The sequence below is a fragment of the Pseudorca crassidens genome, chromosome 19 (genome assembly GCF_039906515.1).
Source record: "Pseudorca crassidens isolate mPseCra1 chromosome 19, mPseCra1.hap1, whole genome shotgun sequence".
Lineage (NCBI taxonomy): Eukaryota > Metazoa > Chordata > Mammalia > Artiodactyla > Delphinidae > Pseudorca > Pseudorca crassidens.
Window position 1 is genome coordinate 33,262,599 of NC_090314.1, and position 24,200 is coordinate 33,286,798.

The 24,200-nt window shown below is 41.3% G+C and overlaps 1 protein-coding gene and 1 non-coding gene across 2 annotated transcripts in view; both read right to left on the reverse strand.

The window, feature by feature from the left end:
- LOC137213077 (hepatitis A virus cellular receptor 1-like) overlaps positions 1-24,200 on the reverse strand; it is an 89,183-nt gene that overhangs the window by 11,115 nt on the left and 53,868 nt on the right. The window contains exon 4 of the transcript XR_010937777.1: positions 5,273-5,464. The gene's annotated coding sequence lies outside the window, so the exon portion shown is untranslated. The remainder of the gene's footprint in view (positions 1-5,272; positions 5,465-24,200) is intronic.
- Positions 18,934-19,040, reverse strand: LOC137213699 (U6 spliceosomal RNA). The gene has a single exon (XR_010938322.1). It is a non-coding gene; the product is annotated as a U6 spliceosomal RNA (small nuclear RNA).

Below are 24,200 nucleotides of genomic sequence, written 5' to 3' on the forward strand. Positions count from 1 at the left end.
CTCTGATGGAATGGTCCAGGAGGCTGTGAGGATGGAGACCGGGTGGTCTCATCCCACCTGCGATCAGGAAGCACTTCCCTCTGGAGAGGAAATCTCAGCTGAGTCTTGATGGAAGAATAAGGGTCAGCCACTTGGAGTGGTGGTGTTAGAAGAGAGGACAGCTTCAGCCAAGACCTAGGGACATGTATGGTTGGAGAAATGCAGAGGCTGTAGGACTGAACCCAGGTAAGAACCTGAACGGGCAACTGGGAGATTTTGACGTGGCTGAAACTCTAGTCCACACCCAAAGATGTGCCTTCACTGTGGTGCAGGAAAAAGATGAGTCAAGTGTCTGAGAATCTGAGAGTGGGGCTTAGCCACGCCCAGAGAGGAGGGTGAAAATGTCAGGTGATAGAGTATAGTTTTAGCTTTTACTTTCTTCCTACTTGCTCTGAAACAAGCATTCCAGCACTGCCATCATAATCCCTGAAAGGCTGCCTGATTCTTCCATGGAGATGGCTCATTCTGCTTTTAACAGCTCCTGGTGCTTTGAGAGGATAGATCGTCACATTTCAATAATCAACGTGATTTCCCTTCGGTAACCTTAGCATTCATTGCAAGAGATGCTTTCTTTTTCAGCCCTGATGCCTTAGAATTTGGAGGAAGGGAAGAAAAAGCGGAAATTCAGATTGTTCTTCTGTGCTATCACATGTTTTACGGGAGTTTCTTTTTTTCTGTTCGTCACTCTAAGAGGGACCACTAGATTTGGACAAGAATAAAGATTGTCCTTTGGGGCTTTCCTGGTGGCACAGTGGTTGAGAGTCCGCCTGCCGATGCAGGGGACATGGGTTCATGCCCCGGTCCGGGAGGATCCCACATGCCGTGGAGCGGCTGGGCCTGTGAGCCATGGCCGCTGAGCCTGCGTATCCAGAACCTGTGCTCCGCAACGGGAGAGGCCACAACAGCGAGAGGCCCGCGTACCGCAAAAAAAAAAAAAAAAAAAAAAAAGAATAAAAGTTGTCCTATTTCCTCCCCGGGTCAGTTATTGATCGGCTGTCTCTGTGGCATCTCTAAGTTTTCGAGGTCCCACTGTTTTCAGTGTTTTCTTGGCACTGAGATGGGATCCAGACTCCATCCCTACCCTCATAAATCTTACAATCTTGTGGAGAGCTGTGTGTGATCAAAGTCATAACAGGGTTAAAAACAGAGGCATCAAATTGTACATGCAGGGATTGAAGAGTTTGATTCCCTTTATTGTTGGTGAAACTGATTCCATCAGCAAACATCTTGACTTGCCATACATTTTTTCTTTTAAACTATATTTAAAAGTCACCATTTAGGGACTTCCCTAGAGGTCCAGTGGCTAAGACTCTGTGCTCTCAGTGCGGGGGGCCTGGGTTCGATCCCCGGTCAGGGAACCAGATCCCGCATGCTGCAACTAAGACCCGATGCAGTCAAATAAACAAATACTTTAAAAAAGTAACATAAAAGTCACCATTTAAACCACTTTCAAGTGTACAATTCAGTGATTCTCAGTAGCGATATTGTGCAACCGTCGCCACTATCTAATCCTAGAACATAGTCATTACCTGCCAAAGAAATCCCCCACTCAAACTGTCACCCCCGTTCCACCTTCTCCCGACCCTTGGTTAACATTAATCTGCTTTCTGTCTCTAGGGATTTTCCGATTCTGGAATTTCATCTAAATGGAATCACACACTATGTGACTTGTTCTGTCTGGCTTCTTTCACTCAGCAGTTTTCAAGTTTCATCCATGTTGTAGCATGAATCAGTACTTATTGCTTTTTATGGCTGAATAATATTCCACTGTATAGATACATCACATTTTGACTATCCATTCATCAGCGATGGACATATGGCTTGTTTCCACATTTTGGCTCTTGTGAATAGCACTGCTAGGAACATTTGTGTACAAATTTTTGTTTGAACATCTGCTCTCAGTTCTTTGGGGTATATACCGAAGAGTGGAATTGCTGCGACATATGGAAATTCTATGTTTAACTTTTTGAGGAAAAGCCAAATAGTTTTCCACAGTTGCTGCATCATCTTATAGTCCCACAAGCAAATTATGAGGGTTCCAATTTCTTCACATCCTCATCAACACTTGTTACTGTTTGCCTTTTTGATTATAGCCATTCTAGTGTGTGTGAAGTGATATCTCACTGTAGTTTTGATTTGCATTTCCCTAGTTTTGATTTGCATTTCCCTAATGACTAATGATGTTGAGCATCTTTTCATGGGTTTATTGGCCATTTGTATATGCTCTTTGGAGAAATAGCTATTCAGGTCCTTTGTTCACTTAAAAATTGGGTTGTTTGTCTTTTTGTTGCTGAGTTGTAAGAGTTATGGATATATTCTAGATACTAGACTTTTATCAAATGTATGATTTACAAGTATTTTCTCCCATTAAAAAAAAATTTAATTTTATTTATTTTTTATTTTTTGGCTGTGAGCCATGCGGGATCTTAGTTGCCTGACCAGGGATGGAACCTGTGCCCCCTGCAGTGGAAGCACAGAGTCCTAACCACTGGACCACCAGGGAAGTCCCGAGTATTTTCTCCCATTTTTTGTGTTGTCTTTTTACTTTCTCAATAATGTCCTTTGATACACGAGTGTAAAATTTTTATTGAAGTATAATTGACTTCCAGTATTATATTATTTTCGGGTATACAACATAGTGATTCAGTATTTTTATACATTACAAAAATGATCACTATGATAAGTCTAGTTGCCATCTGTCACCATACAAAGTTATTACAATATTATTGACTATATTCCCTATGTTGCACATTACATTGCAGTGACTTATTTGTTTTATAACAGGAATTTTGCACCTCTTAATCCCCCTCATCTATTTTCACTTATCCGCCCAATCCCTTCCCCTCTGGTAACCACCAGTTTGTTCTCTGTATCTTTGAGAATGTTTCTGCTTCATGTTTGTTCATTTTGTTTTTTAGATTTCACACATAAGTGAAATCATATGGTGTCTGTCTTTCTTGAAAAGTTTTTAATTTTGATGAAGTTTAATTTGTGTTTTCTTTTATTGGCTTGTGCTGTTGGTGTTATATTTAAGAAACTGTTGCCTAGTCCAAGGTCACAAAGGTTTCCATTTATGTTTTCTTCTAAGAGTTCAGTAGTTTTAACTCTTACATTTAGGTCTTGGATTGATTTTGAATTAATTTTTGTTTATGGTGTGAGATAGGGATCCAACGTCATTCTTTTGCATGTGGATATCCAATTCCCAGCCACATCTGTTGATAAGACTATTCTTTTACCATGGAATGGTCTTGGCATCTGTCCCAAACAATTGGTCACACATAGATGTATGGGTTTATTTCTGGATCCTCAACTTTATTCCATGGATCTATACATCTTATCCTTATGAGTACCACAATGTTTGGATTACTGTAACTTTGTAGTAAGTGTCGAAATTGGAAAGTACAAGGTCCCCACTTTTGTTCTTCTTTTTCAAGATTGTTTAAGCTATATGGGGTCCCCTGCAATTTCATATGAATTTAAGGATAAACTTGTCCATTTCTGCAAAGAAAGCAGTTAGATTTTTGATATAGATTGAATTGAAGCTGTAGATCATTTTGGAGAATTTTGCATCTTAACAATATTAAGTCTTCCAATCCGTGAACACATAACGTCTTTCCATTTATTTGCTTTATTTAATTTTTTCAATTAACTCAAAATCAATCCAAGATGTAAACATAAGAGTTAAAACTATCGAACTCTTAGAAGAAAACATAAATCTTTGTGACCTTGGATACATATAACACCAACAGCACAACATTTTGTAGTTTTCAGAGTACAAGTCTCGCACTTCTTTGGTTAGATTTACTCCTAAATATTTTATTCTCTTTGATGCTATTGTGAAAGGAATTGTCTTAATTTCATTTTTGGATTGCTCACTGCTAGTATATAGAAATACAAGTGATTTGTGTGTATTGGTCCTGCAACGTTGCTAAACTTGTTTATTAGTTTTAATAGTTTGTTTTGTTTTGGTGTGTGTGAATTCTTTAGTGGTTTCCATATGTAAGATCATATCATCTATGAATAGAGATAGTTTTACTTCTTCCTTTCCAACCTGGATCACTTCCCTGCCCCCCCCCCCCCCCCCCCCCCCGCCGTATTGCCCTGGCTAGGACTTCTAGTACAATGTTGAATAGAAGGGGCAAAAATGGACTTCCTTGTCTACTTCCTGATCTTAGGGGGAAAGCATCAGTCTAAGTGTGACGTTAGCAGAGAGTTTTTCATAGATGCCTTTATAAAGGTTGAGGAATGTTCCCTTCTAGGCCTAGTTTGTTGATTGTATTTATCATGAAAGCGTGCTGGATTTTTTTTTTTTCCCCAAGGGATTTGTCTGTATCTGCTATAGGGTTTTTTTCTATTAATATGGTACTGGGTGCATGATCAAGATTCAGTAAATATTTATTGAGTTAATGATATAAGTGCCACTGCCCTGACAACAGCAGAGCGATGTTGCTGCGCAGTTTAGCTGTGTTCTTCTGTGTTGCTGGTCTGTTGTTGTCTTTATGGCATCTAAGTTGGATTGCCCCCAGTCATCACCATTCGCTTTCTCCCAGCGGTCCTTTTGACCTACAACGACATCTTGGAAGTGGCTGTCTAGGGGTTCAGGTAGTTGAACCCCCTCAGGTCAACCAGAACTGACAACTATACAGAAATCCTATGACCTTGGCCTTTGTAACATTTGGGCTAGCTAAACCAGACAACAGATCTTTGCCTTCCAAATGTGCAGGTCTAAAATGTTAATGTCAAATCCTAAGTGCATTGTGCGTTAGAAAGCTTCAAAGAGTTAATTCCAAGAAGTCATTCCTATTAATCTTGGTGTCTGGATAAAAACCAAATTGGGGACCTCAATTACCTGATTGCGTCCCCCGTAGACTTAGGAGGCAGTAATATTGATGAGGATGGCAATCATTTCTCCCACTTGGAGACCCGATTGCCATCCCATCCTAAGCAATCTGTCCCTCAAGTGCATCTGGAAGTGGGCATTAGTTTTCTCTTTTCTTCTGTTGTAGAGGGAGTTTTTGGTTCCTGAATCCTTAACCCCTTATGCTGCACGACACAGCCCTACTTGACTGAAGAATGTAAATAACCTCACGTATTAGAATTGTCTTTCACGGTTCAGGAAGCACTTTGATGTTGGCCCGTCTCAACCGATTCTCATCACTGCCCGGTTAGTAGGTATGACCGAGCCCGTTTGTCAGGTGAGGAAACTGAGGTTTGCAAAGGTGAAGTCACCTACCCGCCTGCATCCTCCAGCTGGAAACGGGCAGAGAGATGGGACTCAGAACCTTCTTGACTTTCTGGCTCCCGTTACAGAGGGCTTCATCATACAGGTGCAGATGTTTTCAAAGGACCACAGACAGAAATGTCCAAGCCTTCTCCTTGGTTCAGTGGTTTGTGGGGGCATGAAGAGCGCGGTCTCAGTGAAAGGCTGTGTGGGAGGACAGAGAAGGGTTTCAAAGTGGGCAGCGGAATGGGCACATTTAGTGTCGAAAATCAGACCTCTCTATCTTGCAAGCAGCAGTTTGTGTCCTGGACCTCTGTTTACCCATAGTTCCCCTAGGCTGACCCTTGTCAATTATCCCCCTGGTGAATGATTGGTAGCATGTTTTTGATCTGCTCACCTCCCTCGACAGTGAGCATGTGGTCAGAGGGCATGAATTCCTCTGAGCAAGTGTCTAAGCAAAATGAGTCATGGAAGCAAATCCTCACCCAAAGTAGTTAAACATTGGTGGCAAAGGCCATACACCTGAGAAAAGAGTAGGAGCCTTTGCTGGGCTGCGTTCCGAGAGCAGGTTTATACTTCCTTTCCTCCTTTGCCTTCTGTCATTGAACAGAGGGCAAGAGGATGTGAATGAATATGATGGAAAGAAAATGATGAAAGCCATTCATTCACTTATTCCTTTGCATTTAATCCTACATTTCTTCACTCAGTAAATGTGTATGAAGCGTATCCTGTGTGTTGGGGTCTGTGCTGCGCAATGGGGATACAGAAGTGAGCTGGGCAGACATGGTCTTCTTTACCTTCATGGAACTTGGAGTCTAGTAGAGGAAGAAAAACAAAAGTAAATAAACAAATAATTACAAATCAGGGTAAAGTACCAGGAGGAAAATAAATAAGACCCTAGAGAACAAAAGAGGAAGACTTAATTGGATTCGATGATCAGAAAGACATCTCTTTTAGGACATGCCATGTAAGTTCTATTTTATTTATTTATTTTTTTAAAATTTGTATTGGAGCATAGTTGATTTACAACGTTGTGTTAGTTTCAGGTATACAGCAAAGTGAATCAGTTATACATATATCCACTATTTTTTTTTTTTTGGTTCTTTTCCCATATAGGCCATTACAGAGTAGAGTTCCCTGTGCTATGCAGCAGGTTCTTATTGGTCATCTATTTTATACGTAGTAGTGTGTATATGTCAATCCCAATCCCCAGTTTATCCCTCCCCGCCTTATCCCTGCGTAACAATAAGTTTGTTTCTACATCCGTGATCCTACTTCTGTTTTGTAAATTCTATTTTCAATATAAGAAGAAAGCCATCTTGGGGCAGAGGAAGAGGTTAGGAGGAAAAGAGTTTTCCACACAAAGCATAAAGCACAGCACTGCAAAGGCCCTGAGGTGGCAAAGAAATTAGTGTCTTCAAGAAAATGAAAGGAACCCAGTGTGGCTAATGAGTGGAGAGCAAGGAGGAGAGTGATAGGAGATGAGGTCAGAGAGGTAGGTAGGGGACAGATCATGCAAGGTCTTGTTTTTCCTCCCTAGCCTCCTACTCCCCACATCCCAGTGAGGTCTTAGAAACATGTGTACAGTGGAAATAGGTCAAGGTCAATGGAAATAAGACAAAGGGAAAGTGAGCAGTGGAAAGATTGAACTACGGGCCTCAATTCTTCACTCCTCCATATTCTATATCCATACCCTTGCCATGGCCTCTTGAGCTTGGGCTTCATCTTGTGACTTGCTTTGGTCAATGATATGTGGAGGCAACAAAGGCTGGAAATATGCGGCACCAATGAATATAACTCCTTACACTTCTGCCTTTTGTTATTAAAAGAACAAGCCTTGGGGAGTCCAAGGAAGATGAGAGGCACCTGGAGCAGACCTGGACCCATCCTGAAGCCTGGAGTCAAACCCCGCCAAGCCTTAGCTTATGCCGTTGAGTTGTTTGTTTTGCCTTTGAGTTTTTGGAGAGGTTTGTTATACAGCATTATTCTGGCAATAGCTGGCCAATAAGAGCAGGGTGGTGAGGACTTCTCTGAAGAATGATTGACAGAGACAGGGTACTTATCTGGAGAACAGAAGATTAAAAAGAAACTAAGGTCTGTCACATGCCGGAAGGATTAGGTTTATTCCATGTGATCCTAAAGTACATGTATGAGACCCGTGGGTGGATATACAGGGAGGTGTGTTTAGCTTTACCTGGGGAAGACCTTTTCATCCAGTGAAATGCCAGGAAAATGGCATGAATTATCTCAGACTAATTTTCATCACCAGAGGGCATGGAACTAACAATGTAGTGCCTACTCTGTGCCAAGGACGCTCATATTTTTTTCTTTTACTGCGAGACAGTTTCCACCAAAAAATCTGTGAGGCAAGGATTATTTTAAAGATAAGAGAATTGAGGCTCAGAGAAAGTAAGAAACTTGCAGACGTCTATACATAGCCAGTAAATCGCAAGGCAGGATTGGAACCCAGGTCTGCCTGACACTAAACTCCTCGTATTGGAGAAGCATGTGTCCAGAGGTGGTTTCCAGAGGATTCAAGTACTGAATGGGGAGTGGGCCTGGGCCCCCAAACCATTCCTGCTCCAGGGTTTGGCAAGTTTCTTCTACTTGGGGGTAGGGGAGAGGTAGGGAGGGGAAAGGAGAAATGCAGCAAGTTTTGCAAAAATCTCAATTTATTCCATTTAAATGGTTTCTCTTTATTCTGACGTTCTATCTTGTCAACTGTTCTTTTTGAAATCAAATAAGGATGTTAGTTTTCAAATTTTTCTTAATTTAGCAAAAGAAAAAGTTGTCAACCTTGTCTGTCTCCCCAGGTATTTGGGGATGATATGGGCTATGAAATCGAAAAGTCTAGAAGCCGCTACCTGGATGACTTCCAATGTCTTTTTCAGCTCTAAACTTTTATAACTTAAAAAAAAAACTCTAAAGGTCAAGTAACAGGCTCCACGGGCCTCAGGACTCTGCCTTGGCCTGCGGTTGCCTCCAGGCTGAGGGAGGGATGCAGCGTTGGCTGCCTTCTCTGAACTTGAAGAGAAGACAGAAGTCTCATAGATCACACACTTCCTGGAGCAGTCTGCTTCTGTCTCATGTGGGCCCATTTTGCTGATTCAATGGCAATAGGTCACTGTGTCCCACCCGTAATGGTCTGTGTCACAGCGTTCTGATGCAGAGGGTTGTCAAGGTGCCCACCGAAGTAAGAGCACCTGTTCGGCAGCTAAGCTGAGCTGTGCTGATGGTGCTGAAACCTCCTGGCAGAAAGCTTACCCTTATCCCTCATCACTCGAGACAGAGCGTTTTCCCTCAGGCTTGGGGTAGGGCTGGGCTTGCTGGGGGCAGCCTTTTAGCTGCCCATGAAGGCAGTTAGTAGGGACTTCTGGGAGGCTGCAATCCTATACTCTCCTTCTTGCCCTCCTTCTTCTTTTTTTTTTAAATTTTATTTATTTATTTATTTTTGGCTGTGTTGGGTCTTCGTTTCTGTGTGAGGGCTTTCTCTAGTTCCGGCGAGCGGGGTCCACCCTTAATCGCGGTGCGCGGGCCTCTCACTGTCGCGGCCTCTCTTGTTGTGGAGCACAAGTTCCATATGCGCAGGCTCAGTAGTTGTGGCTCACGGGCCTAGCCGCTCCGCGACATGTGGGATCCTCCCAGACCAGGGCTCGAACCCGTGTCCCCTGCATTGGCAGGCAGATTCTCAACCACTGCACCACCAAGAAAGCCCTCCTTCTTCATCTTTTAAAAAATAGCTTTATTGAGATACAATTTACATACCATACAATTCACCCCTTTTAAGTGTATGATTCAATGATTTTAGTTTATTCATGGATATGTGCAGCTATCACCACAATTTAGGGCATTTTTATGACCTCCCAGAGAAACCCCATACCCTTTAACAATTACTCCCCCTTCCCCAACCCCTACCCTGTATCCCTCTGCCCTAAACAACCACTAATCTCCTTTCTGTCTCTATAGATTTTCCTAGTCTGGACATTCCATATAAATGGAATCATACAATAGTGGTGTTTTGTGACTGGTTTCTTTCACTTAGCATAATGGTTTCAACGTTCATTCATGCTGTAAAATGTGTCAATATTTCATTCATTTTTTTAGATTTTATTTTTGAGTCATTTTATGCTTACAGCAAAATTGAGGAAAAAGTACAGTTTCCATATACCTCCTGGTCCCCTCCCCTGCACCCATAACCTTCCCCGCTGTTAAATCTGCCACCGGATTTGACATTTACTATCGAATGTAAATTCATGTACTACATTCGATGTATTTACTACAGTCGATGAACCTGCATTGACACCTCACTGTCACCCAAACCTAAAGTTGAACATTGGTATTGTAAAGATCCACTCTTGGTGTTGTAAATTCTGTGGATTTTGGAAAATGCATCCGCCTTCTCCTTGTATAGAGTCATACGAATAGTTTCACTGCCCTAAAAATCCTCTGTGTTCCACCTGTTCATTCCTCCTTCTCCCCAACCACTGGCAACCACTGATCTTTTTACTGTCTCCATAGTTTTTTCTTTTCCAGAGTGTCACGTACCTGGAATCACATAGTATGTAGCCTTTTCAGATTGTATTCTTTCACTTAGTAACATGTCTTTTCATGGCTTGATAGCTCATTCCTTTTGATGGTTGAATAATAGGCCACTGTATGGATGTACCACACTCTATTTATCCATTCAGTTACTGAAGGATATCTTGGTTACCTCCAAGTTTGTGCAATTATGAATAAGGCTGCTATACTTCATCCATTTTATGGTTGAATAATATTCCATTATATTTTATAATTTATACTATTATTATCTTGTTTATCCTTTCATTATCTGATGAACATTTGGATTGTTTCCACCTTTTGGCTACTGTGAATAATGCTGCTAGAAACATCCTATACATGTTTTTGTTTGAATACCTGTTTTCAATTCTTCTGGGTATTTACCTAAGAGTGGAATTGCTGGGTCATGTGGTAATTCTATGTTTAGTCACTTTGAGGAGCTGCCAAACTATTTTCCAAAGTGGCTGCACCATTTCACACTCACCAACAGTGCATGAGGGTTCCAACTTCTCCACATCCTCACCAACACTTGTTATTATCTGACTTTTTTATTTTAGCCATCCTAGTGGATGTGAAGTGGTATCTCATTGTGGTTTTGTTTTGCATTTCCGTGATGACTGATGCTGCAGAGCATCTTCTCATGTGCCTATTGGCCATTTGTATTTCTTTCTTGGACAAATGTCTATTCAGATCCTTTGTCTTCTTTAAGTTGGGTTGTCTTTTTATAATTGAGTTGTGAGAGTTCTTTATATTTTCTGGATACAAGCCCCTTATCATATATATGATCTGCAATATTTTCACCCACCCATGCACTCTGATATAGTGCTTGCCTCCCTCTCCTTGCCCTCCACTGCCACCCAGAAAAACCGGAAACAGAGAGTGTAAACAGAGTTTTGATTTGTTTTTAAAAGCTCACCCACTTCTTTCAAAATAATTGAAAGCAGAGACTCAAACAGATATTTGTACACCAGTGCTCAGAGTGGCATTATTTGAAGTAGCCAAAAGACAGTAACACAAAAAGTAAATTATCGGAAAGAGATCTGGCTTTGGAGTAAACCTGCCTGGGTTTGACTCCTGGCTCTGCCACGAGACCTTAGGCAAGTTACCTCCCTCTCTGGGCCTCAGTTTCCTCACCTGTACAATGAGGTGGTAATAATTCCTTCCTGAGAAGGGCCCTGGCTCAACAAGAGAATGAGCTGAGCGATGTCCAGCATCGGGGCAGTGTGATGAAAGGGGTTCTCAACTTGGAGAGAAGAGACCTAGAGGAAGGTTTCCTCTCAGCCCCATCTTTGCTGTCAGTACGACTTTGGGCAAGCTGGTCTTCTAGATCTCAGTTTCCCTGTCTGTAAAGCGGGGATATTAGCACCTGCCCCTATTACACACTGCAAAGTTGTGAGGTTGATAAGAAAGTATTCAGTAAAAGGAACAGTGTTATACAAAATGGAGATTAGAAAATAAAGAAATACTTGGCAGAATGATGAACTGTTAACCCAGAGTGTTGTTGTTAATTAAAAATTATCCTGCATAATATGCCTCCATTAACATGGATAATTATGCAGACTATGTAGAAACAGGCGACACCATTTATGAGAGGCAGGATGCTTACAAAGTTATATGGACACAAGAATCAGAACTATGCCCAGTGATGTATAATATAGACAAAGACTAGACGGGATCACGGAAAAGATGTAAGTAATTATTGGACACAGGCCTCGGGAGGATTATAGAAGATTGAAACACATTCCTGGAAAGTCATCGTCATGTTTTTACAGTAAGAATATGATTTTTAAAAAAATTAAGTGTGGTGGGGGTCGTTTGGGGACAGGCTGCACTTGAATTCTGGCCCTCACGCCCACTGGCTTTATCGGCCACTGGAGACCGAAACCACAGCAAGCGTCGCCCTGCGGAAGCCCTGCCCTGTCTGTCCTGCCCCCCGGCCTTCCCTGCCCTTCAACACTCACATCCTCAAATGAGAGATGGACCACAGGCCGCTCAACATATGGGACATAACTGTGCTTCCTTAACATACTTTTTTTTTCAGTCAAAGTAAGAGTCCCCTGTTCTTCTCTTCCAATCCCCAGGGCAACCACCTCTCACCTGTTCAGCTGTTTCTTCTGAATGTTATCTGCATATCCCTGTGCAAACACTGCTATTTCTCTATTTTATGTTTTAACAATATATTCCTTGACTTCCTGCTATTGGAAGAGGGTTTAGCTCACTCAAGCCCAGCCTCCCTCTCCCTCTGTCTCATTTTCCCAACACAATTATATCACTATTTTGGATTATATCACCACTTGTCATTTTAGGAAACACACTACACTCCTCTTGTTCACCCACGGTTATCTCCCAACGCTGATCCCCACCGATGCCTCCTGAGAAGGGGCAGCTCACGCTGCAGCCTCCCCTCATCTCTCCTCCTTCCTCCTCTCCCCCGTTTCGGTCATATGTACTTTCACATCGTCTCCATCCATAGCATTCCCGTTGTTTCGTAACTGTAATGAAGCCTTCCATGCTTTGCTTAAAGACTGATTCTAAAACTAATAAACAATGTTTACTTTACCAAGATTTATATACATACACATGTGGCTCGTTGCCCGGCCAGTGACAGACCTGCTTATGTTTGCTTTCTTGCAGTACTTTTCTTTTTTTTTTTTTTTTTTTGCTGTACGCGGGCCTCTCACTGTTGTGGCCTCTCCCATTGCGGAGCACGGGCTCCGGACGTGCAGGCTCAGCGGCCATGGCTCACGGGCCCAGCCACTCCGCGGCATGTGGGATCTTCCCGGACCGGGGCGCAAACCCGTGTCCCCTGCATCGGCAGGTGGACTCTCAACCACTGCGCCACCAGGGAAGCCCTGCAGTACTTTTCTTGAATCAGGAATTTCAAATAGCTTTTCTTTTTTATCTAGCAGTAGTTGGCTTCATCATATTCTCAATTTCTCCCTAATTTTCCATCCCAACAGGTGTTCTATTGAGTTTTTCCCCTCCCCAGGGATCTACCTTCTAGGGTCTTCTGTGCTCCTGCTTCAGTCTGGACAGTAATAATCCAGGAACTTCTTTTCACTCATTTCCTGGGCTCGATCCACACTTTCGGAGATTTGGGTTACATTCTTGAGCTTCTTTCCTTATTTTGCCAGAGCATACCATTAAGTAACATCTTATGCAGAGGTGTATGGTGGGTAAAATTTCTAAATATTTTATGTTTGGAAATGTATTTATTTTGCCTTTAGACTTGATTGATACTTGGACTGGGCATTGAATCGTAGGTTGTAAATCAAGTTCCCTTAAGACTTTGAAGGCACAGCTCTGTTGCCTGCTATATAGATTTTTCTATTGAAAACCCTGATCCATTCTCATTCTATCACTTTCTAGGGACCTAACCCTCAGTGGAAGATTTTAGGGTGCTCTCCTTATCCTGGCTGACCTCTAGTTCAGTGATGTTCCCTGTTTCAGGTGTGGGCCTGCTTCACACACTGCTCTTAGGTCTTGTGTCCTTCATCTCTGAGAAATTTTCCTGTATTATTTCTTTGATAATTTCCTCTCCTCTGTGTTTTCATCCTCTTTTTTCAGAAACTCCTAATGCTTGGATACTTTTTTGATTCTTCCTCCCTATCCCTCCTCTGTTGGCTTGTATTTTCCATCTCTGGCTTGATGTTTTCAAATCATGCAAGGATATATAAGCTCGAGAACAATTTGTCTTTTCGCTTACAGTCTTATATGAAAATGTATTTCTTGTTATATTGTGTCTATAATAACAGAGTGACAGACATTTCAGACAAGAAATGTTTACTTAAGACTTTTAGGTTAACCATAAGACATAAATCAAAACTGCCTTCAGTGAGCGAGGCTCTGAAAACGTCACTACAAAAATGAGAGTGAGGGATTTTGGTGGCCTTAGATGAAGACTTCAGTAACTAGGTGAGGCGGGAGCCAGGTAGGAAAGAGAAAACTGTGGTCTTGTCAAGTGCTTCAGGTGCCACTTCTGGTCCCCATGCTCTTGGGCCATGCTGCCCCCTGCTCCCACCCATGCCAAGAAGTGGGTAGCATCAGCCAATCGGGCCAAGGAACTGAAAGGTTCACATCTCAAGTCTGTGATGGGATCTTCCCCGAGCAAGGCAGCTGGACTGGGAAGGGCAGGGGAGGCCTCCCTGCCAAAGATAGAAGCTAATCAAGGCACTAGGCAGGGGGAAGCAGGATCCAGGCAGACAAACATCAGAGAAGGGCCCAGAGTGAGGTTTGAGGGAATGTCAGTTAGTAAACTGACAGAGGCTCCGAATGCTAACCGGCATCCAAGGTCGTGTGGGTCAAGGGTCAAGGGAAGCAGCATTCATCAGCTTAGGAGGCTGAGCAGGCTCTTCCCCAGCCTAAACCTGTTACCTCCATGATGCAGGGTCTTCATCTTCATCAAGAAGATGAAGCAACAGAATAGAAACATAGAACAGAGGCTCAAGGGCCTGATGTTCTTGCACCCTGAGTACATGACTATTCCTCCTTAAGCCTGTATTCGTCCTTTGTGTGCCGTGACGTTGCCCAGAGCTTTGTATTAAGCACCCCCTCAACCCCACCCCATTGTCAGTTGGCTCCACTGTGAGGGGAAGGAAGAGACACGTGCACACAAACACACACAGAGCACCGCCACCATGCCAGCTGGTTCTGTCCTTATGTACAAATATGCTGTGCATGAAGGAAAGAACACTCTGCTCAACACTGTGGTACACTGAGCTGGGACTGGAGCTGCAGCGCTGAGTCAGATGCCCTTCCTGCTTCCGTATCCCGTGGGGGAGCAGACATGTGAACAGAAGAGGGCTGGCGATTCCTTCATGGGTCAGCTGCCTCCAAATGAGAGGCTTGGCAGGAGAGGAGGCCTGCAACCTGTTGTCCCTCTGTTCATTATTTGCTGAAAGAATACTCTAGATAATTAGTCATTCATGCAAATGTTTACTTACTCAACAAATGTCTATTGGATTCCAGTAATGATAATAATTAGCGCTCATTGAGTGCTTGCTCTGTGTCAGGCACAGTGCTAAGCCCTTTGAACTCCATTATGCACCAGATGTTAGGAGGACAGAGATAAAGACACAGTAACTGCCTTCAAGTTGTCGAGAGGCCAGGAATGAACACTGCAACCATTTCATGTAACCTTCACAACAACATCCTGTGAAGTACCGTTCCTGAGAGGTAGCATAGTATAACAGAGTCCCTTTTGTATCAGGGACCTGGGTTTGAAACCTGTTTATACTAATTTTTGGCTGTGTAGCCTTGGGCAATTTACTTAAACTGTTTAAGCCTCAGTTTTCCCATCTATAAAATGGGCATGGAATTCATAACAGCTATGTCTTATGGAGTTGTGAGGGTTAAAGGAGGTAATGCATTTAAAGTGCTACCGCATTACTTGGCACATAGTGAGCTATTATTAAGCCTAGGGTATTACGGGATCCCAGGAATTAACTTAGCATAATGTTAAATTAAGGCAGCCCAAAGGCATTTTTTACCCACAGGACGAGTAGGAGTTAGACAGAGAGGGAAGTGGAATTAGTCTAAATGGTTTCTATTATTCTGGTTGGAAGCCCAGCATTGCCTTCCTGCTCCCCAACAGTATTTCTGTGGAGCCACAGAGACCTCTTCAGTTCCAACTTCTACCACCATAACTCACAGTGCGTAATTGCGGTAGGCCTTGGAGAAGTCTCTTCTTGTTTCTGGGCTTCAGATTCTTCATCTTTACAGAGAAAATGCTCTAACAATCCCACCTAGGAATCTATCCTTAAGTATGTTCATGACAGCATTACCAATAATAGCAAAAACTTGTAAGCCATATAAATATATAGCAATGGAGAAATAGTTTAATAAATTATGATGCATTCATATACAGAAGACAATATAGCTGCTACAAAGATAGAGGTAACTCCATATGAGTTGATATAGAGAAATGTACTCTAGTGAGCCATAATTTATATGCAATAAATGCATTAATTTGGGGGAATGCAATACAGCTCTATGCATTTTGGCAAAGGTATTCACTTGTCACCATCCCTCCCACCAAGAAAAAACATTTCCATCACTTTAAAAATTCCCCTCATGCCACTTTTCCATTAATCCCTCCTCATCCACGCAGAAGCAACCGCTATTCTGATTTATAACACCATAGATCCATTTTGTCTCTTCTTAAACATCATATTTTTGGAATTACAGTTTTTAAAATATTCAGTTATGTTGTTTCAAGTAACAGTAGTTTCCTTGTTGTTCCTGTTGTACATTGAGTGCTTGTGTTCCCCCCAAATTCATACGTTGAAGCTCTAAGCCTCAGTGTGGCTGTATTTGGAGATGGGGCCTTTAAGGAAATAATTAGGTTGTGAGGTTATAAGGGTGGGGCCTTGATCCAATAGGATTAGTGTCCTTATAAGAAGAGGCACAAGGCAAAGGTCATGTGAACACACAGCAACATGGTGGCCACCTCCTAGCCAAAAGAAGAGGCCTCAGAAACCTACTTGGGCAGCACCTTGATCTTGGACTTCCCAGGCTCCAGAACTGTGAGAAATAAATGTCTGTTGTTTAAGTTACCCAGTCTGTGGTCTTTTGTTAAGTTACCCAGCCTGGGCAGAGTAGCATTCTGCTGTTTATTTCTATACCACAGTTTGTTTATTCCCATAAATGTTCATTTGGGTTTTTCCAGTTTTTGGCCATTATGTGCAAATTTGTGTGACCAACTTGAATCTCTGTATTATATGATAAATGTATGTTTAACTTTATTAAAAAGCACCAAACAGTTGTCCAAGGTGGTAGTACCATTTCATATTCCAACCAGAAATAAATGAGAGTTCCATTTGCTCCATAACCTTGCCAGCACTGGGTATTTTCAGTGTTTTAAATTTTATCCATTTAAGTGGGTGTAAAGGTCTATCTCATTGTGGGTTTTTTTAATAAATTTATTTATTTTTGGCTGCTTTGGATCTTTGTTGCTGCATATGGGCTTTCTCTAGTTGCAGTGAGCGGGGGCTACTCTTAGTTGTGGTGCGTGGGCTTCTCCTTGCAGTGACTTCTTTTGCTGCAGAGCACAAGCTCTAGGCACACGGGCTTCAGTGGTTGTGGCACTTGGGCTCAGTGGTTGTGGCTCATGGGCTGTAAAGCACAGGCTAAGTAGTTGTGACGCACGGACTTATTTGCTCCACGGCATGTGGGATCTTCCCAGGCCAGGGCTCAAACCTGTGTCCCCTGCATTGGCAGGTGGATTCTTAACCACTGCACCACCAAGGAAGCCCCTCATTGTGGTTTTAATTTGTATATTCCTGATGATAAATGATGTGGAGCACCTTTTCACATGATTATTGGATATTCAGATATCTAGTTTTCAGATATCTAGATATTTAGTTTTTGAAATACTTTAAGTCTTTTGTTCTTTTTTATTGCATTGTCTTTTATTTTTAATTTGTAGGAGTTTTTATATATTTTGAATATGAGTCCTTTGCCAGCTCTATGTATTGCAAGTATTTTCTTTTAGTCTGTGGCTGTCTATCCACTTTCTTAATTATATATTCTGAAGAACAGGAGTTTTTAATTTTGATAAAGTACAATTTATTTATGTTTCTTTTATGATTAGTGCCTTTTGGGTCTTAAGAAATTTTTGCTTACCCCAAGGTCATAAAGATATTTCCTGTTTTAGAAGCTTTTTCGAGAAGCTTTATTGTTTTAGCTTTCACATTTAGACCTCTAATCCATTTGAGTTAATTTTGGTGTATAGTGTAAGGTATGAACTAATGGTCATTATTTTCCATATGGATATGCAGTTGTTCCAGAACTATATGTTGAAAAGATTATCTTTTCCCCATTAAATTACCTTTGAAACTTTGTCAAAATTCAACTGAACCATATGTGTATTGACCTATTTCTAGACTCTCTATTCTGTTTCCATTGATCCTTATGTCAATAACATAGAACGTCTTAAAAGCAGGTAATATAAGTCTTCCAACTTTATTGTTTTTCAGAATAGTTTGATTCTTCTAGGTCAGTTGAATTTCCATATAAACTTTAAAATAAGCATGTTGATTTCTACAAAAAAAAAAAAAACAGCTGAGCTTCTGATTAGAATCTATAGGTCAATGCACTCAATCTATAGATCAATTTGCAGCATTGATATCTTAACAATATTGAGTCTTCCAATCAATGGACATTGTAAACCTTTAAAATTCCTCTCAGGAATGTTATGTAGTTTTCGGTGTACATGTCTTAGTCCTATTTTGTTAAAATTTTCCCTAAGTATTTAACATTTTTTGGTATTTTTGTAGAAGTTCTTTTAAAATTTTATTTTTCAATTATTCATTGCTAATATATAGAAATGCAATTGATTTTTTTACATTGTCTTTTTATTATGCAAATCCTCCCATTAGTTATAGTAGTGGTTTTATAGATTCCTTTGAATTTTCCATGCATTAAATCATGTTATCTGCAAGTAGTTTTATTCTTCAATATCAATTTTTATATATTTTATTTTTTTTCTTGCCTTGTTACATTGGTTAAGATCCCTGAATCTATGTTGAAGAGTTGTGGTAAGAATCCTTGTTTTGTTATGAATTTTAGGGGAAGGTGTTCAGTCTTTCACCACTAGGTATGATGTTAGCTGTAGATTTTCATAGATATTTTTTATTAGATTGAGCAAGTTTCATGTTATCCCTTGTTTGCTGAGAGTTTTCTTTCTCTTTTTAAAAAAATCATGAATCAGTTTGATTTTGTTATATGCTTTTCTTGAATCTATTGAGATGTTCAGACAGTTGTTCTCCTCTATTCTATTAACATTGTGAATTACATTGTTTGGTTTTTGCATATGAAACTAGCCTTGCATTCCTGGGATAAACCACATTTAGTCATGATGTATTGTTTTTTATGAATTGGCAGATTTAATATGCTAATATTTTGTTTAGGATGTTAATGTCTATATTCATAAGTGATTTGGGCTTGAAATTTTCTTACAATGCCTTATGTCAGATTTTTATTTTTTGCCATTCAATTGGTGTCTTTATTCATACATGTTGATTTTTCCCAAGGAGAAACTGTTGAAGGGAGAGGAAGGGAGGGCTGAGTGGGGAGCCATGGCTTGTTTTTCCTCCATCCAATGGAAGAAGTGAGAGAAAAATATGGAACACTTTAAGAATCTGTGTATCATCCTTGTGCAGGGGCCATACTGATCTGCTCTGTATCATTACAATTTTAGTATATGTGCTGCCAAAACGAACACCCTTTGTCAGATTTTGATATTAGGGTTATGTTATGCTGGTTTGGAATTGTTTTTCTTCCTTTGTTCTCTGAAAACATTTGTATAAAATTGGAATTTTCTTTTTAAATTTTTTAATAGAATTCACCAGTTAAGCCACATAGGCCTGGAGTTTTCTTTGTGGGAAGGTTTTAAACTACGAATTCAATTTCTTTAACAGATATGGGGTGATTCAGATTTTTCACTTCTTCTTGGTTCAGTCTTAGAAAGTTTTGTTCTTCAAAGAATTTTTTGATTTCCTGTAAGTCATTGAGCTTACTGCTGTAAACTAGAGTCAAAATGGATTGTTCACTTTAAAATATTAATTTTTTAGTAGATCTTTATTGGAATATAATTGCTGTACAATACTGTGTTAATTTCTGTTGAACAACAAAGCGAATCAGCCATATGCATACACATGTCCCCATATCCCCTCCCTCTTGAGCCTCCCTCCCACCCTCCCTAACCCACCCCTCTGGTCATCACAAAGCACCGAGCCGATCTCCCTGTGCTATGCGGCTGCTTCCCACCAGCCAACTATTTTACATTTCGTAGTGTATATATGTCGATGCTACTCTCACTTCGCCCCAGCTTCCCCCTCCCACCCCGTGTCCTCAAGTCCATTCTCTATGTCTACACCTTTATTCCTGCCCTGCAACTAGGTTCATCAGTACCTTTGTTTTTTTTTTTAGATTCCACATGTATGAGTTAGAATATGGTATTTGTTTTTCTCTTTCTGACTTACTTCACTCTGTATGACAGACTCTATGTACATCCACCTCACTACAAATAACTCAATTTCGTTTCTTTTTATGGCTGAGTAATATTCCATTGTATATATGGGCCACATCTTCTTTATCCATTCATTGGTTGATGGACATTTAAGTTGGTTCCTTGTCCCGGCTATTGTAAATAGGGCTGCAGTGAACATTGTGGTACATGTCTCTTTTTGGTTTTCTCAGGGTATATGCCCAGTAGTGGGATCACTGGGTCATATGGTAGTTCTATTTTTAGATTTTTTAAGGAACCTCTATACTGTTTTCCATAGTGGTTGTATCAATTTACATTCCCATCAACAGTGCGGGAGAGTTCCCTTTTCACCACATCCTTTCCAGCATTTATTGTTTCTAGATTTTTTGATGATGGCCATTCTGACTGGTGTGAGTTGATACCTCACTGTAGTTTTGATTTGCATTTCTCTAATAATTAGTGATGTTGAGCATCTTTTCATGCGCCTCTTGGCCATCTGTATGTCTTCCTTGGTGAAATGTCTATTTAGATCTTCTGCCCATTTTTTAACTGGATTGTTTGTTTTTTGGATATTGAGCTCCATGAGCTGCTTGTATGTTTTGGAGATTAATCCTTTGTCTATTGTTTCATTTGCAAAAGTTTTCTCCCATTCTGAAGGTTGTCTTTTTGTCTTGTTTATGGTTTCCTTTGCTGTGCAAAAGCTTTTACGTTTAATTAAATCCCATTTGTTTATTTTTGTTTTTATTTCCGTTAATCTAGGAGGTGAGTCAAAAAAAGATCTTGCTGTGGTGTATGTTAATTTTATGTGAATTTTACCTCAATAAAAATAAATGAATAAAAATATATTATGGATTTTCTAGTTCCAGCCATGACTCAGTAGCTGTGATCAGCCTTAACTTCTCCTTATGAATAACTATAAAAGCAAACAAAAGATATGAAACAAGTGATTTCAGGCCTTGGGCAAGTGCTGAGCTGCTACCTTGAGAGAAGGGTAACACAAGAGGCAAACCCCACATTCATCCCAGCTTTCTTGCAGGGAAGGTGGTTTCCAAGTTTCAGAGGGTTAGGTGGAGCCCAAGCATATAACAGCAGTTGCACTGGGTAGAAAAGCAGGGGCCTCATAGAGGAAACTGACCAGAGTTCAGAGCTACTAAGGGGGTGGGAACTCACAGGGTATGGAGTGGAGAAAACTGCAGAAACAGACCCCAGAAATCTGCAAAGGGGTTCCCTTCAGGGACCTAGACAACTGCTAAGCTGCCTATGCCCGGGGTGATCGTTCACAAGGTCTGGTAGAAAATAGCTGCTGAGGGGCTGAGAGTTCAACAGAGATTTCAGAGACTTCAGGACACTGGGGCAACCCAGTATTGGAGTTCTGACCCAGCCAGAGTGGAGAAACACAGGGCATTCAGTGGAGACCCCAGGAAGACTGTGTTTTAGGAATAAGAACCATGCTCCAGGAGCAAGCACCATGCTGTAGGATTAAGGGTCAAACCAAAACTGACCCACCTTAGCAAAGACTCAAACCAAGCTTCAACAAGGCCAAGGTGACCCATCAACAATTTAACTGTCTGACAGAAAAAAATTCAACACTCTGTAGCAAAAGACTTTTAAAAGCCCAGTCCCCATGCTACATCAATCATAATACCAAGAATGTAATGAAAAATTACTACCCATTTTTCTTTTTCTTATTTATTTATTTATTTATGGCTGCATTGCGTCTTTGTTGCTGCGTGCAGGCTTTCTCTAGTTGAGGAGAGCAGGGGCTACTCTTTGTTGCCATGTGCGGACTTCTCATTGCAGTAGCTTCCCTTGTTGAGGAGCACGGGCTCTAGGCACGTGGGCTTCAGTAGTTGTGGCATGTGGGCTCAATAGTCATGGCTTGCAGGCTCCAGAGCACAGGCTCAGCAGCTGTGGCGCACGGGCTTAGTTGCTCCACAGCACGTGGGATCTTCCCGGACCAGGGATCGAACCGGTGTCCCCTGCACTGGCAGGTGGATTCTTAACCACTGCGCCACCAGGGAAGTCCACTACCTATTTTTCTATTCCTATCAATTTTCTTGACCTTTGTTCTGAGATATGATTAAGTTACTTAGACACAGTTTGATTCTTTTAGGTTTGTTTTTAAGCTTCGTCAGGTGAACCAAAGCAGCATTTATTCTCGGGCTAATCTTGTACCACTTTTTCCATTGCAAACCTTTTCTGAGGACACCGACTGAATATTCTATCTAAATTACGTGAATAGTGCTGCTATGATCATGTATGTACCTGCATTTGTTTTAGTACCTCTTTGCAATTCTTTTTGGATATACACTGGAAGTGGAATTGCTGGGTCATACGGTAAGTCTAATGTTTAACCTTTTTGAGGAACTGCCAAGTTATTTTCCACAGTGGCTGCACCATTTTCCATTGCCATCAGCAACATACAAGTGGTCCAGTTTCTCCTCATCCTTGCCAACACTTGTTATTTTCCATTAAAAAAAAATTATAGGAATTCCCTGGTGGCGCAGTGGTTGAGAGTCCGCCTGCCAATGCAGGGGACACAGGTTCGTGCCCCAGTCCGGGAAGATACCACGTGCCGCGGAGCGGCTGGGCCCGTGAGCCATGGCCGCTGAGCCTGCGCGTCTGGAGCCTGTGCTCCGCAACGGGAGAAGCCACAACAGTGCGAGGCCCACGTACCGCAAAAAAAAAAAAATTATAGCCATCCTAGTGGGAGTGAAGTGGTATCTCATTGTGATTTTGATTTGCATTTCTCTAATGACCAATGACATTGGGCATCTTTTCATGTGCTTGTTGGATATTCTTTTAGGAAATGTCGATTCAAATCTTTTGCTCAATTTTAAATTATGATGTATTTTAGTGAGAATAATCAGTGTGGATACTACGATCCCAATTTGGTAAAATAGCAAACATTGTGTGTGTGTATGTGTGTGTGTGTGTGTGTGTGTGTTTGGAAATACATACTAGAGCATAATGGTTAGATGCACAAACTTTTTAGCACTGTCTGGTTGTATCCTACTTCTGCCTTTTACCACTGGCATAACCATAGGCAAGTTACCTAATCTCTCTGTGTGTTGGTTTCCTTGTCTCTGAAATGGGGATAATTACCTCTTAGTGCTGATGTCAGGATGAAATGAGAATGCATATAAAGGGCTTAGAACAGTGCTCATATAATAATAATAATAATAATAATAATAGTAATAATAAATAATGCTTATATAATAATAATAACATCGACAATGATATACAGATATATGTTGGTATATGCATAGAAAAAGGTCTGTTAGGAAAGACAGTCAATTGCTAACAGGGATTTATGTTGGAGAATAGGATTGGCAGGGGACAGGGCACATTCTCTTTTTAATTCATGTTGTTTTGTATTGTTTGAATCTGTTAAAACAAGTATATAAAAGAAAAATTGAAAGCTCAGTGATGTAAAAATAAAGGAACTTTCTGCTTTAACACTGCACTTTAACCTTAACGCTCACTCCAGGCTCTTCACAATTGCCGGATGGCCTTATTTTTCTTATGGCTTTTCAGAGGCTGCAGTTTGCCGTAGCTTTCCAAGAAAGGACGGTGAGGTGGCCCCTGTGCGGCCCTCCACAGCATTCCCTCTCCACTCTGCATCTCTGTTCTCCAGCTACTCAGAACTTCCTCTAGTTCACGCATGTCTTGCTTTCTCAGGCTTAAGAGACTTTCCACTTTGTTCCCTCTGCCAGGAAATACTGCTTCGGACTCCACCCCTACGTGCCTATTATCCTCCCGAACTTGCTTGCTGTGGAAAGCCTCACTTTGTCCTCCTTCCAAGCTGTGTTTTGTGTCCCTCCCTTCCCTCTGCTTGTCTAGTGCTCTGTGGGATGCCAAGTTTACCTCTCGTCACACCATATTGGGAATGACGTGTCTATATCCTCTGAGAGTGAACAGGTAGAAGAGGAGCCATGTTTATTTCCACCATGGCTTTGTGATTTTATCCCCAAAGGCTAGCACATGGCCAGAAACATGGGAAGTGCCCGTAACTTTTGTTAAACAACAGAATGAAAGAAGGAGAAACCCAAGCTGCAGCCCTCATCTGTGTATCCTGGCTTATTTAGTATATGACGCCACGCCTCATAAACATTGAGCTTTAAGGATCTAAAGAAAATCCTCTGGGGGAAATTTCCCCAAATGGAAAGCTAAGGAGACTGAAGACCCTTGGCCCTTCACACAATAGAGCTGCCTACAGATTCAAAAACAACTGATGACTATCTCCCATCCAGTTCTCCTGGATATTATTGAAAGATCATTTCTTTCTTTGAAATAAAGCAAGATGGGTTTTGTCCTAAGCCTGTGAGTTTCAAAACAGCCACCCCCTCAAGTTCCAGTGGTGGTGCAGCTGTTCCAAAAATGAAAATAATTAGA